The sequence below is a fragment of the Phalacrocorax aristotelis genome, chromosome 6, assembly GCF_949628215.1.
Source record: "Phalacrocorax aristotelis chromosome 6, bGulAri2.1, whole genome shotgun sequence".
Classification (NCBI taxonomy): Eukaryota; Metazoa; Chordata; class Aves; order Suliformes; family Phalacrocoracidae; genus Phalacrocorax; species Phalacrocorax aristotelis.
The window spans coordinates 19,363,390-19,376,598 of NC_134281.1; the positions used below are offsets into that span (position 1 = coordinate 19,363,390).

At 41.3% G+C, this 13,209-nt stretch overlaps 1 protein-coding gene across 6 annotated transcripts in view; it reads left to right on the forward strand.

Annotated features, from left to right (window-relative positions):
- The first annotated feature begins 483 nt into the window (after positions 1–483).
- The window catches only part of PRKCD (protein kinase C delta), a 66,696-nt gene continuing 53,970 nt past the window's right edge, over positions 484–13,209 (forward strand). For 4 of the 6 annotated variants that reach the window (XM_075096367.1, XM_075096369.1, XM_075096370.1 and 1 more), the window contains exon 1: positions 484–602. The gene's annotated coding sequence lies outside the window, so the exon portion shown is untranslated. The remainder of the gene's footprint in view (positions 603–13,209) is intronic. The other 2 variants (XM_075096368.1, XM_075096372.1) reach the window with 1 other exon arrangement.

The following is a 13,209-nucleotide window of genomic DNA, read 5'->3' on the forward strand; positions in this document are numbered from 1 at the left end:
TGTTCTTTGCATCTTATCAACAAAAGCCCACCGAAAAAAACACTAAAAAATGTATCTCCTCGTCTCAAACGCAGCCCAGCGCCCGCGGCACCAACACTGCTCCGGCCGTGGACTCCCCACCTCGGCGTCGCGCCAGGAGCCCTTCAGCCAAGCCGCCCGGCCGAGGTAGGCTGCGCTGGCGCCCGGCCAGCCCGGGGCTCCCCAGGCCGCCGCGGAGGCGAGGGCTGAAGCACTTCCACACAGAGCCACCTCCGACCGAGGGCGGGGGGACGGAAAACGAACGGAGGTGAAGGGGCCGCGGCGAGCAGCTGAAAGACGGGGGCGCCGCCACCTCCCCTCAGGGAGCAGGAGCAAGGGTGGCGTCGCCGCCGCACTCAGCACCTCCGGGGCGGGGCCCGTGGCGGCGGCGGCAGCAGGTGAGCGGTGGCCCGCAGCTGCGCCCCGTGGGCGGAGCGCGGGGCGGGGAGCGCCGGGCCGTGGCGCGCCGGGCCGTGGCGGGGACCCAGTAGCTCGCTCTTGCACTCACTCGATTACTCGTTCTCTCTCGGGACGGCGCCCGAAACTCGGCGGTGGCCGCGGCCCCGACGGTTCCCTGGAAGCGGGTGAGTGCCGGTACCTGCCCCCGGCGCGGGGGCTCTCTCCGCTTGGCGGTTCCTGCCCCGCCTGGTGTTGGGTGAATGAGGAAGCGACACGGGCTCCGGCTCCCTCCGGCCCGGCCGGCTTCCGTGGGGCTCCTGGCGGGGAGACGCGCGCCCGGCTCCGCCGGCGCAGAGCTCAGCCCGCCGTTCTGGCGTGTGCCCGGCGGGTGGGTCGGGTGGGCGGGCCGGGCAGTGCCTCCCGGCGGGGCTGCGGGGCGGGAGTGGCGGGGCTGCCTCCGGTACCGGGGCGCTGGCTGCTGTGGGGCTTCCTCCTCAGGCGCGCCTCCATGTTGTGCTCCGCGCCCCGGGGCGGGGGGCTGCGGCGGGGGCCCCGGGGGCCAAATGATCCCCGGCGCCGGCCTGGCCGCCGACTTTGTCTTCCGAAATCTCCCTGTCTCGGAGCTGGGGGGTGCTCGGGATGGGGTGGGCTCGCTTGGTCCGCGGGGAAGCGCGACCTTGAGCAGGGAATGCCTGTCAGCCTGCGGCTGGGGGGACGAGCGGCTCCGCGGGAGGGAGAGGACTGTGCCCCGTGTGAGGAGGTGACGAGATGCCTGTGGTCCTTGACAGAAACATGGAGTTTCCTCGTAGCAGAAATGCCAAATTTGATAATGCCAACTTTTTTTTTTTTTTCGGCCAGCCGCGTTGATACTCCGTTTCTGTCTCCCTCACCACAGTGAGTTTGGAGCAGATAAAATGCATGATCTTTTAAATGGTCAGGTTTCCAGCCGAATGGCGACAGACAGTAAGAAATGAAGGAGCAGCAATGCATGTTGCTTTTGTGTACATGCCAGGCGTGTATATCTTAAAAACCAATTTTCAGTTCATCACTAGAGAATTCCCCGTTTGCATTAGGCTCTGAAATATTAAAATAATTGAATTATGGTATTCTGTGGTTACATCTGACATCTGTTTACTTGTGGGCTCTGACTGTTGCACAACTTCACTTCTAGATTATTCAAGTAGCACAGAGCAGGGTATTTATCTGGACGTAGGAGCTCTGGCAGGAGACTTATGTGAAAGGATGGTATTGCTCCGTATCCTGTCTCTTGACAGTTGGATCCTTCCGAGGACAGAACTGAATCTGCAGAGAAGACAGGTGTGGGATAATCAGTTCTCATGCTAGATCTGTTCCTAGTTTTAGAGACTTGTCTAAAGCCTGAATTACAGCATTTATGCAAATAGTCTGTGTCAAAATCCTGGATGCAGATGTTGTGTGTTTAATTTCTTTTAAATCTTATTTGGGCCTTGGCCTCGTACAGCCATTAGTCTATTAACAATGTAATAAGCCAGCAAATAACCTTTTCAGCTTTCCATCTATCAAATAATGCTGTGCAGCACTTTACTGATCAAATAGGAAGCTATAACCAAATATAGCCAATATAGCTTTCTGAGCAAGAGTCTATGAAGTGGTTTTTAAGTGGTTAAGCAATAATTCATAAACATCTTTTAAAAAATGCATATATGTAGCATTTCCTGTTTATTTTAGTTCCTGAAAATGGCTGTATTAAAAAATTAGATACTTGTCTTTGGATTGATAGATTTCTGTTGCTCTAAGACCCATCTGTGGGAACCTGCAAATACTGAGGAAAAAAGCAAACATAAGGCTGCAAAACATAGATTTAGGTTTGGGGTTTTTTCAAGTTCCTCAGCCTCACCTTGGATTTCACGATAAAATGCAGATCTGTGTTTTAGTTAAAGAAATTAATAAATGCTGGCATTTCCAATTTCCTTGATCCACATAGTTTTATTCAAAATCATCTTTTTGTAAAATTGAATATAGGAAATTTCCAAGGAATAATGACTATCAGAATAACATACATAACTTTTGAAACTTTGACAGATTTTAAATTGAAACATATAACAAGGTATTTCACTAGGCATTATTTGTATGCAGTGCTAAACATAAAAAATGTACAGGTAGCTTAAAAGAATAAGAGTTGGCAATACTTTGACATTTTCATCCTACATCTCATAATTCAGATTTAAGTATGAAGGAATTGCTGCCACTTAGTGGCTGATACAAAAGCATAGAAAACTATGTTACGCAGCTATGATGTACGTGTGGTTAATGAGTATGTAAGGTAATTATGTTTGGTGAATGTTTGTAAGATAATTGATCAGGAAGATGCTCATTGTTCTCACCAGAGAAGAGCTCATTCTCAAACTTTCTTCCATTTTGTATTTCATTCATTATAACCCATTTTTTCATTTATATAAATATACAGTGGGGACATAATTTTCTATTGAATGGAAGAGTGAAACAGTATTATATAATAAATTTGGCTCTGACCACACAGCATAGTTGAAAAGGTACGTGGTAAAGAAGGAATTATTTTTAAACTAGAAACTATTTCTAAACTAGAAAACTTGTGAAATTTTGTAGCTACTTTTGTTAAAGAGAAATCCTTAGAGGAATCTTTCAAAGAAAATTTGGCTATTTGGTGCTATGTAGATCGAGGAAATAACAATAAAGCCTGGAAAGAGGACATATTTTGTTAAAATAACTGATTTCCTAGGAAAAGCATAGAAGCTTTCAGGCCCCTGAATCTATTTTGATGTCTAAAAGCTGCAGTCGTGGCTTTTGACGTGAATTAAAGCCTGTGTCAAATTGAGTACTTCAAGGCCTAATGGTTTAAATTAACCATCCACCCTTGTTTCCATTTGAAGGACTTCGCTGTCACCCTGCCTCTGTGCAGAGGCACAGATCCTTTGCTCTGTGGATGCATTGCCCATCTGCAGCTAGAGCTCAGCTCTGGCTGCTGTTCCCGAAAGAGAGGAGCCACTTCACCACCTCTGGCTCTGCAGCTGCACTGCAGCTGGAGGCAGGAGTGTAGCATGTGTGGATGTATTGAAGTTCACATAAGTCCAGCTAATCTACAGTGAAGCTGCAGGGGCACAAGCCTCCGTGTAGACTGTACAATGTAAATACTTTAGAGGTGTTAGCCAGCACTGAGATATGTGCCTGTATTGGGTTCATTGACACAGGTATTTAAGTTCCCTAAAGCTAACTTAGGTGTGTCTCTTCATGATGCAGTCCAAATGCATTATATACCTATAGTCCACCATCCCCTTCATTGCATTTATGAAGTATATACTTAACCCACTGTGAAAAGAATGGAGGGAAAAAGCAATAGGCTAGGGATTGAAATGTTTGTTGTAGATGAGTCAGAGCTGAATGGGAAAGATGACAAGAAGGGATTTACCAGTGGAGTCTGGGGGCTGGCTGAGTTCATTAGGAGCTGAATTCCTCTGTTAATCATCCACTTCTGAGAGAGGTATTGCGATTTTTACTCTGGAATTATCCTTGCATTAAAGGCAGCTTCTCCATCCTGGTTATCAGGTTCTGTCCGAAAGCTGCCTAAGCAGCACCAAAACAGTTTGTGTTCCAGTAGATTTTTTGACTGTTTTCTGTGCCTCATGACAAAACCTGTCATCTTTCTCTGAATCTTCCTTTACCAGCATAATCTGAGTGCAGAATTTGGTTCTGTAGAGTTCCCTGTGGAATCGAAGGACAATGAGCAGGAACAGGGAAAGGGGGAAAGCTATCTGTGCCCATTCAGAGCTATTTGGGTAGCACATTAAAAGTAATCATTCCACATCCGCTTGGCTGTACTTTGCATCTTTGCAAAGTACATCTTTGTAAAGAGCTGGGAGAGCTCTTTACAATCTTGGTAAAATAATGCTGAAATGGCTTGTGTTATGTTCTTATTTAAAAAGCAGTTGTTTCTACCTCTAATAGAGTTTTTTACACTTTCTTAAAGAGGGATTACCTCTTTATGCCAGAGTTACCTCTTTAGCTTTTTATGATATTTGAGTAATTTTGCAAAAGTCTGCTCTGTAGGAGCCTCTAGCACTACAGGGCCATCTAGATTATACGTACTGCCTTTATGACTGGAAGCTGCACCAGAGACACCAGAGAAAGTAGAGAAATGAGAGATCTGGCACAGGAGTACCTCACAAATCTGTCCTTGGCAAGTGTGGTACCAGACTTCTGGTCTGATCTAGACCAGGATCTGTTATTACAAGTAACGCTTATAGAGAGAATGGAAATCTGATGTGTATATCTGTGTGTTTCAGATTATTTTCTGTTGGCTTTTTTTAAAATTAAAATTTATGCAAGTGGAACATTATGTCTACATTTCAGTGACAGAAATGTGCCCTGACATCTGTGAAGTAATTATGTTTTAAACCTATTAAATTAGCTGTTGCTCTTTTCTGATTGACGATAGATTTGACAGTTCTTGGCTAAAACATGGAATGATGCAGCACAGATGCATATCAATAGCTGCAAATCAAAGAGGCAGGCCATAAAAACCATTCTTTAAAAATATTTTTCAAGCTAAGAAAATGCATAAAACCACAGAATACTTTTTACTGTATCCTCTTACTGAAATTAATGTGTTTCCTGGTAATTTATTTTCCATTCTAATGCTCTATCTATTTTCCAGTCTAATGCTCTATCTGGAAAAGTTTATTTAAGTATATTTAAGCATAGTTAGTATTCATATGATAATAATCATGATCTGTAAGGTCTGGGAGTGACCATCACAGATAACTTCATGAAACTGATGCACATTAAGCTTTTAAGCTTTGTATGATACATGCCTGACTGTTAAGGGAGGAGGGTGTGTGCTTGCCATCTCCTCCCATTTGATTAGCCAACCATCAAGCTTATTAAAAAAAAGGAAAGCAGCACCTCTCTGTATGCCCCAGAACAAGATTATTTTGAATTCCAAGGGGCTGCCCACTTTTGAGAACAAACCAGATATGCAACATACATTCCTGTCCTGCTATTCCTAAAACTTTTCCTCAGAGCTGTGAGCAAAGTATGGTCTTGTTTGGTTGAAATGCAACCAAGTGGTTTTACTTTTACCCATTGAGAGTGAGAGTGGAGCTGGGTTAGGTCAACGTATCATTGCACTAGGCATTGTATGTGTCAGTGGCAAAGAGACCCTACTAAAACAAGCTCTTCCCAAACATCTTGGTAAGGGTGCCCCACTTTTCTGAAGAGGTGCATGTGGGCTGAAGTCCCTTCCACCTCAGTGGGCTCAGAGGAGTTGTCTGAGTTGTCTGAATTAGTATCTTATTTGTCGTCATCTGGATGGCTGAAAACCTCTAACGTGGGATGAATGCTTGTGCGTGAGTGGCTTTGATTTGTATTATGTTTAGTCTTTTTCAGTCTCATAAATGATTGAAGTATTTACAGACTTGGTTTAATCCTGGCTACCCACTATAAATACAGTGTATCTTGAAACATATGCAGTAAATCTAAACTTCAGCCTCAGCTTTTTTCCCCTCCCCTGAGCTATGAAGTCATGCATGCTACTGATTTGGAGCTGAAAACCCAGACCTGTGTTGGTTTAGCCTAGTTGTTTGTTGTGTGACAAATCTGTAATGACAAGATGACAAAGAGAGAAAACTGCATGTTTTTTTCGCACTCAAGGGTCAAGTTACTTTCTGAGTGTTTGAAAATATCTTCTCCTGTCCCCACCATCATCACCTCTTTATTAGAGATCTAATAAAATCCTTGTTTGTGTATTTGATTCTTTATCCTATTTCTTGTGGAAGTGCGGTGTAAGCTTTGCCAGGGTTTTTCTGCCTAAGGAACTCATGAAATCCGAGTGTTCAGTCAGTACCACTTTGTTCCTCACCATACCAATGATTATCTAATTTACTTCAGCATAAATGAATGTATCAATATTCAATATGAGGAACAGCTTAAGGAAAAAAGTCTTTCTGATAGTAAAGCTTTTTTTTCTTTAACTTACAGCAGATTTTTTTAAGATGTAGGTGCTTTAACATGTACATAGGTGCTTGAAAAGATTATAAAAAATGTCTAGCAGCCAAACTCAAGGTTAAGTTTGGCATCTGCAGTCTTTTTCCCAGCCTTATTCTGGGAAACTCCCCCGTGAGTACAAAGGCAGTGTATCTAAGCTATTGCTAACACATTGTTTGGTGGCTGAACTATGCTTTTCTAGGAGGAGATTGTATTTGGTTCTTGTTTGAACAAAAGAGGAATCTCGTATTTCTTAAAAGAAATAGTCCCTCCTCTTCAAAAAGCTCTCTGATTGAAGATTTGGCAGGAAGATACGGTCCAGCCAGTAACAAGTTGGACCCGTTATATGCTCTTAACTTGTATTCTCAAGGAAAATTAAGATTAATAGACATAGTGCAATAACTTTGAAAGACTGTCATGTTTGAAATATGACACTGACTGCCCTGTACATTTTATCTCAAGATTTTTGTGATATGTTTTGTAATGCCTCCGGGTGACTGCATTTTGCTGGCACGACTATGTAACCAAAATGAGTATTTTGTACCTTAATGATTTTGTTAGTGCCTGTTGAACTAGAGAAAATACTTCACTTCCCTAAGAGCACAGATGTGTGTCAGAGTATTTTACTAGAAAACTCTTGTGAAAGTAAGATTTATTCTTGCTTATTTTAAAAAAATTATTTAATGTATATTCCTGTAAGAGGGAGCACAGATGGCTGACTTACACCGTTGTAGGTGCTGCCAGGATCTTTCATTTTGATAACAAACTCTGTTCCTTTTATAGATGAAATTTAAAAAACAGACCTGAAACCCTCAGTCATACAAGTATCTCTGCATGTGAAGGAGTAGACTTCGTTAATAGATGCTTTCAGTATTGATAGATAACAGGGTTTTTTTTAAAGGAACTTTTTTCCTAATAGTCTGGTTCTTGCACTCACTGAGCAATGATGATGACATTTCTTCATATCCAGTGTGCTTGATCCGTTAGTGCTGTCTTCGTGCTGAGCTATGAATTGCTCAACAAGAGTTTAGCTGTTTCCTTATGTGTCTGTTGGCTGATGACTGGCCTTCACTGAACTCAAATATTCTTACTAATGACTTGGGGATGCTGATTGCCAAATATCCAGAGCAAAATTGTCTGTCAGGAAATTGTGTGAGCTCTCTTATATTGTATTTGCGTGTGTTCCTCGGTAACTAAGAGGACCTGACACTTACAACTTCTGTTTGACAAGTTTGTCTAAGAAGCAGTATCCCAGGGGCAAGAGCTTTTTGATATGGACCTAAACTGTTCCAGGTAATTTAAGAGCTAAAATTCATCCAGTTTTGCTTTGTCCCGAATGCAGTGAGCCATTGGCCCTTGAACATGTATTATTCCGTTCTCTCAGCTAGAAAGGAGACTCCAGCATCCCCAGTTACCTAGCTCCTTCAAACCTAGCACAAGGGTTAGGGAAAGAGAGGTAAAACCAGGGGTGGTCAGTAGACAGCACTTGTGTTCTGCCTAGAAAAAAATCCTGTCAGGGAACTAGAGAGCAGGAAGATACAGCTCGAATCAGTACGACAACTTTGGCAGTTATCTTGGCCCTGGCTGCCCTGTGAAAGAAGAATCTCTTGTTGTGCAAGTCCAGTGAAATTGTTCCACTGTGGGACTCCCCACCTTTACAACAGCAGAAGAGAAATTTTATGAGGGGATATTGCCAGATATTTTTTCCTGGTAAGTTTTTTTTTTTTACATGTGGTTTTGAAGAATCATGTGATTTGGACCAAAGGATTTATAGGTGTGTCTGTTAATCCCCACAGGGCTTGTATTAGGTTCTAGGTTCTTAGGCTTTTTTTCCCTTCCTCTAATTTCCTTAGAACCTTACAGTAGAGGAATCTGCAATCAGTTTATACCTCTCATCTCATCCATAACCACAGATTAGCTAGTCTTTTGGCAAAACTTTCTTCATCGCATATGCACTTGAGAATATCTTAAATATAAAAGGTTCTCTAGAATTGAATTCTTCCCATTTATTTGGTCTCATTTTAATAGAGGGTGGATTTTTTTCTCTCCAGAAAGTCAGGACATGTCTGTATCATTCAGGTTTGCTTGCCCAATGGTCTTGGCTGTGATTGCTGACTTCGCTGGCTGAGCAATCACAGCCTCAGTGCAGATTCACCAGAACCACGTGTCTGCAGGGCAGTCTGTTCCAGTTAAGGGTGAGTTTTGTTGCATTTGTTCAACATGCTGTTATACTGCCGTCATCGCATCTGATGCGCATGCTTTTGTGTGTAAATACCTCACATATCCTAGGTAAGCTCTTTTGGTGTAAGTATATGTTAATTTTATCTAAAATTAGAACAGGTTTCATCTGAATTGGATGATAATGCTCTGTTGCAGCCTATACTCTTTTTTTTTTTTTTTTTAGGCAAGCCTTTCCACATTGCTCTGTGGCTTAAAAGATTACGTTATTGGGCCTACACCACCAGCTTTCTGGACACCCCATGTGTCCATTGAAGGGAATATGGGGGTTGCCAAAGAGGGAAAGCTGGAATGCTGAAGCTGCCATTTAGGCAGGGAAGTTGATGGCTTACTGTTGTAAGGCAAGTGCAAAGAGGGGCGAGAGCAGCAACATGAGTGTAGAGATAGTCCTGGAGTGCAGCAGCACAGCGCAGAGCAATGAGAACTGCCAGGCTATGTGATGCTGCTCATCCTTGTTGCACCACGTTTGTCAGAGGGGTGCTGCCAGCCCTGTTACTCTCCCTTTACCCTCATGAACTTCAGCTCCTCTCCAAAACTTCTGCAATACACTCCAAACACCCACCGGCTGGGGCAGGGAGAAGTGGAGGTCTGGCTTGTTGCTGTATTCTGTTTTCTGTTTCAGTTTAATTTGCAAGCTTGCTTATTTCTAGCAGTGCCACTAAGATTTTTCAAGGCAATTCCAGAGCTTTAATGTAATCTGTACTAGTATCTGTCAGATTGGTTTTCTGACCTATTTACGGTATTGCAATTTGGAATTAACGTTGCTTTGCTTTTCCAGTGGGTGGCAGTTGAAGCAAAGAGAAATGTTTATTTGCCTGGAAGTTTATATAGATATGTATTTAAGGAATGGGAAGAGAAGCCAAAACAGGCCAGCCCTTTATTTTCTCCCTTTATGTTGAGTTCTTTTCTTTTTTTATTGCATCTCCTAGCTGGAGAAAAGGTCAAATCAAAGGACCTCTTGTGACCAAAATGCGCTTTACTTTCAGTCTCCTCTACTTCTTATGTGGTGTTCTGTTCCTTGTTTCTTTATTTTCTTACTAGTTAATAACTGTGAGCCTAATCTTTCCATTGCCAGAGCTTTCCATTGTGCAAACCTAATTTCAAAACTTTGAAGCAGGGAGCTGCTAACTTCTTGCAGCAATGTGTTCAGCAACTCAGATCTGTATTTTTATTTTGAATGTAATGTAGTAGCATTCCTTTCTCCTTTCAAAAAGTAAATATTGACAAGAAGTCTTCAATACTGATTCTTAGAAATGTAATATATATTCCAACCCTAATATCTATTTCCTTGAAGGGCCAAATTTTGACTGAAAAGTACTTTCATGCACATTTCTTTTATGGAGTTAGTATATATCTTATTCATAGCTGAGTTTCAAGCGTATGTTATTAAAATAGCATACTAAATTCCAAGTACTGCTTAACGAAAGTACACATTAGTGCATTTCGTGAATATATAAGTAAAACATAAGTGAAGTATATATTTAGGGGAATACAAATATATTTTCTAATATATTAACTACTGCATTTCTAAATGTAGTAGAGATTAGGTTAAATCTATTTCTAAAAATTGTAAGAAGTATGCATATCAGTGCTGAAAACAAAAGTCAGATTGAGAATTGTTCTTGGATCATGGAGCATGATTGGATAACTTTAGGGAAATTTAGGCGTTTGTGGTTTTTTTTTCTTTCCAAGCTGTTAACACAGTGATAGGGCTTTTCCAGCAGTTTCCAGTGCTTCACATTGTGGGTGTATACTTAATACTGCACAAAAAGCTGGAGGAGTCTTTTATTTTAATGATTTTGCTTTTCCTAGGGATGGACTAGCAGTTCATCTTTTATAATATGTGATTACAGCTAACTTACCAATTAATCCCCATCTTCTCCCTGAAGAAAATGAGGTCTTATAGAGGTATTTAATATAGCTAGGCCAAAATATATTTAGTTAAATTGGATAACATTATTATAAATGCATTTCAGCAGTTTTGCTGTGTCCACATTGAGTCAGCTTATAGCTAAGCCTTGTCTAAGCGTATGTGGCGTTCCACTTGAAGTCTGTTCTTACATTGATGCAGTTAAATACAAAAGCTTCCGCAAACACAAACATTCTAAACACTTATAAACTGGCACTTGTGTGCTGCTGCTGTTAGAGCAAAGTTCAACTTGATTGATAGATGAAACTTGTAAAATGATTTAGGACTCTAAGTGGAAAAATAACCAGGAAGAATCCCTTCTGCCCCTTCTGGCCACATGAAATAAATGATGAGAATTAATTGCCAGGGCAGCAAGGAGTTGAGCTTCGTCTGGTTGATAACAAAACTGATTTTACTTAGCAGTAGTCGTCTGTGGCTGTAATGACCTAACATGGAAATAATTCTTAAAGCTAAAAATAATCTGGAAGCCATGACATAGCCTATATTCAGTTTTGTCAAAGGGACACAGTCAAACAGAAAATTACTTTTCTTTTTCTTTTTTGTTAAAAGACTTTATAATAACATCTGTGATAACTGTAATGTCAGTCAGTCAGTAGAAAAAAAAATATTTTCAGTTCCTTAAATGTAACCATCGATTAATGAGTTGTCATTTGCTGGAAAAATTGCTGTACACTTCTATAGACAGTGAGTAAAATGCTCTAAATTCTTTTAAAATGTTTTGATAAACACACACACGTAGTGACGGTATGCTTGAATTCTTGAGGTATTTTTACTTTCTTGAAGACTTCATCCCGTTGACAAACAAATCTTATTTTGTGGGCTCTGGAGGGATTTTAGCATTATTTCTAGTCTAGATTTTTAAAAAATCTCTACTTGTATTTTGGTTTTGGTCTTTTTCTTTCTTTCTTTCTTTTTTAAAAATCTGATTTTCTTACTACTACCTCATGCTGCTTTCCAGTAAGCTGATCCTAGTACTAAAAAAAATTTTGAGTGTCAATAGAGGGATGTTTTCTATGTTTGCTTTAAACAAACCATGAGAGTTATATGGCTCTGTTTTGAATTAGCAACCTTCCAAGCTAGGCTGTACACTTAAGGCTTCTCAGACACTGTGTTGAGGCAGTAGTATGAACATTCAAGTACTTCAAAGGGAAGACAGCCATATCTAGTGTTTTATCTTAAAAGCACAAAAAAGGATGCCAGACTCCTGTAATTGAAAATGTTTGTATATACAAGGTGTCCCAGGCAGACCAAGATAGAAGAATGTATCCTTGTTCTGCTGCATTTAGTTTTGCTTTAGTTACTAAGAGCTCCCTGCTGCCTAATAAGTAAGAGTTAAAGACAACTTAAAAACATGCCTGTTTTTGTCTCTGTGCTTTTGCTATTATTTCTTTGGTCCTTTAGCTCTTAACTGCAGTTCTAGTGGATGAAGTCTGCTTAATAACCCTACTGAATTGCTTAACCATTAAATCTCCTAGAGTAATTTCTTAGGAAATTTGCAAAGCTACAAAAAAAAAAAAAATTTAGCAGTACATCAGTTTCTAGACTTCGTAAGTCTTTTAAAGTCTATGTATAAATACCATAGCACAGCTCTAGCTACCATCTGTGCTGAATGCACGAAGCAATGGAGGGAAGCAGTGCGGGGGGAATGGTTGGAGCTGAATACGGGACTCTGAAGAGATATGACAGCAAGAGTGCTTTTGTACTGGATACCAGAATTGTTCTGTTTCTGCTTGACCCATATGTGTTGTGTAGTTTGGGTAAACTGCTTGCTTGTTGCTTGCCCAGAAGAACATGTGTAATGTATCATGTCTTCTTCAGTTGTTTGCTTGTTTTTCCTATTGCAGTAGCTTGAGTGCAGGTGCCTGGTTGGGGGACCTCCCTGTGAGCTGTCATCTTACATGCTTTACTGCCAGCCTCATCTCACACAGGTCAAGTGCTCAGCTGTACGGCTGGGTTACTTCCCTTAGCTCTCATCCAGCATCATAGGACTGACCATGCTGAGCTCAGCCACGTGTGCTGCAAAGCAACACGCACTCAGCCTTGCACAGCCTGAGCCCTTCTCCATTGGAAATGGGAGAAATTTCCATGTAATTGACAGTGTACAATATTGCATCAAAGCTGGAACAAAGATGGGGTAAATGTTTCTGCCAACATCTCAGGGAAAATCAAATATTCTTGAGATTTTGTAAGTTTTCTTGTGCATACTTTGGGACTTCATGATGTATTATAAAGTTTTGGAGAGATTTGTTTTCTTTGAAGTTAGGTTTTACATGAAGAATTCACATCATCTGTGCCCATGCAGGTGTGTTAATAAGATGTGGAGAAAATGAATGGAGTAACAGAGAGGGTTTTGTCATCTTGGAAAACAAGCTGGGAAAGCTTTTTTGGTTCATTTCATCTTTCCACAGATTCCAGTTAGAATCTCGCCTAGTATTGCTTGGAGCCATGTTCTGCTTCTCTCTGGAAGGAATTGCAGAAAACCAGAATAACAACATCATATCATCCTCATGTTTATCTGAGACTATGGTTGGCTGAACTTGCAAATCTTCACACTCAACTAAATAGAATTTCTCTTTTTGAATCTTCTGAATGCTTGATCTGATAAACTGCAAGAAAGGCACATTCTG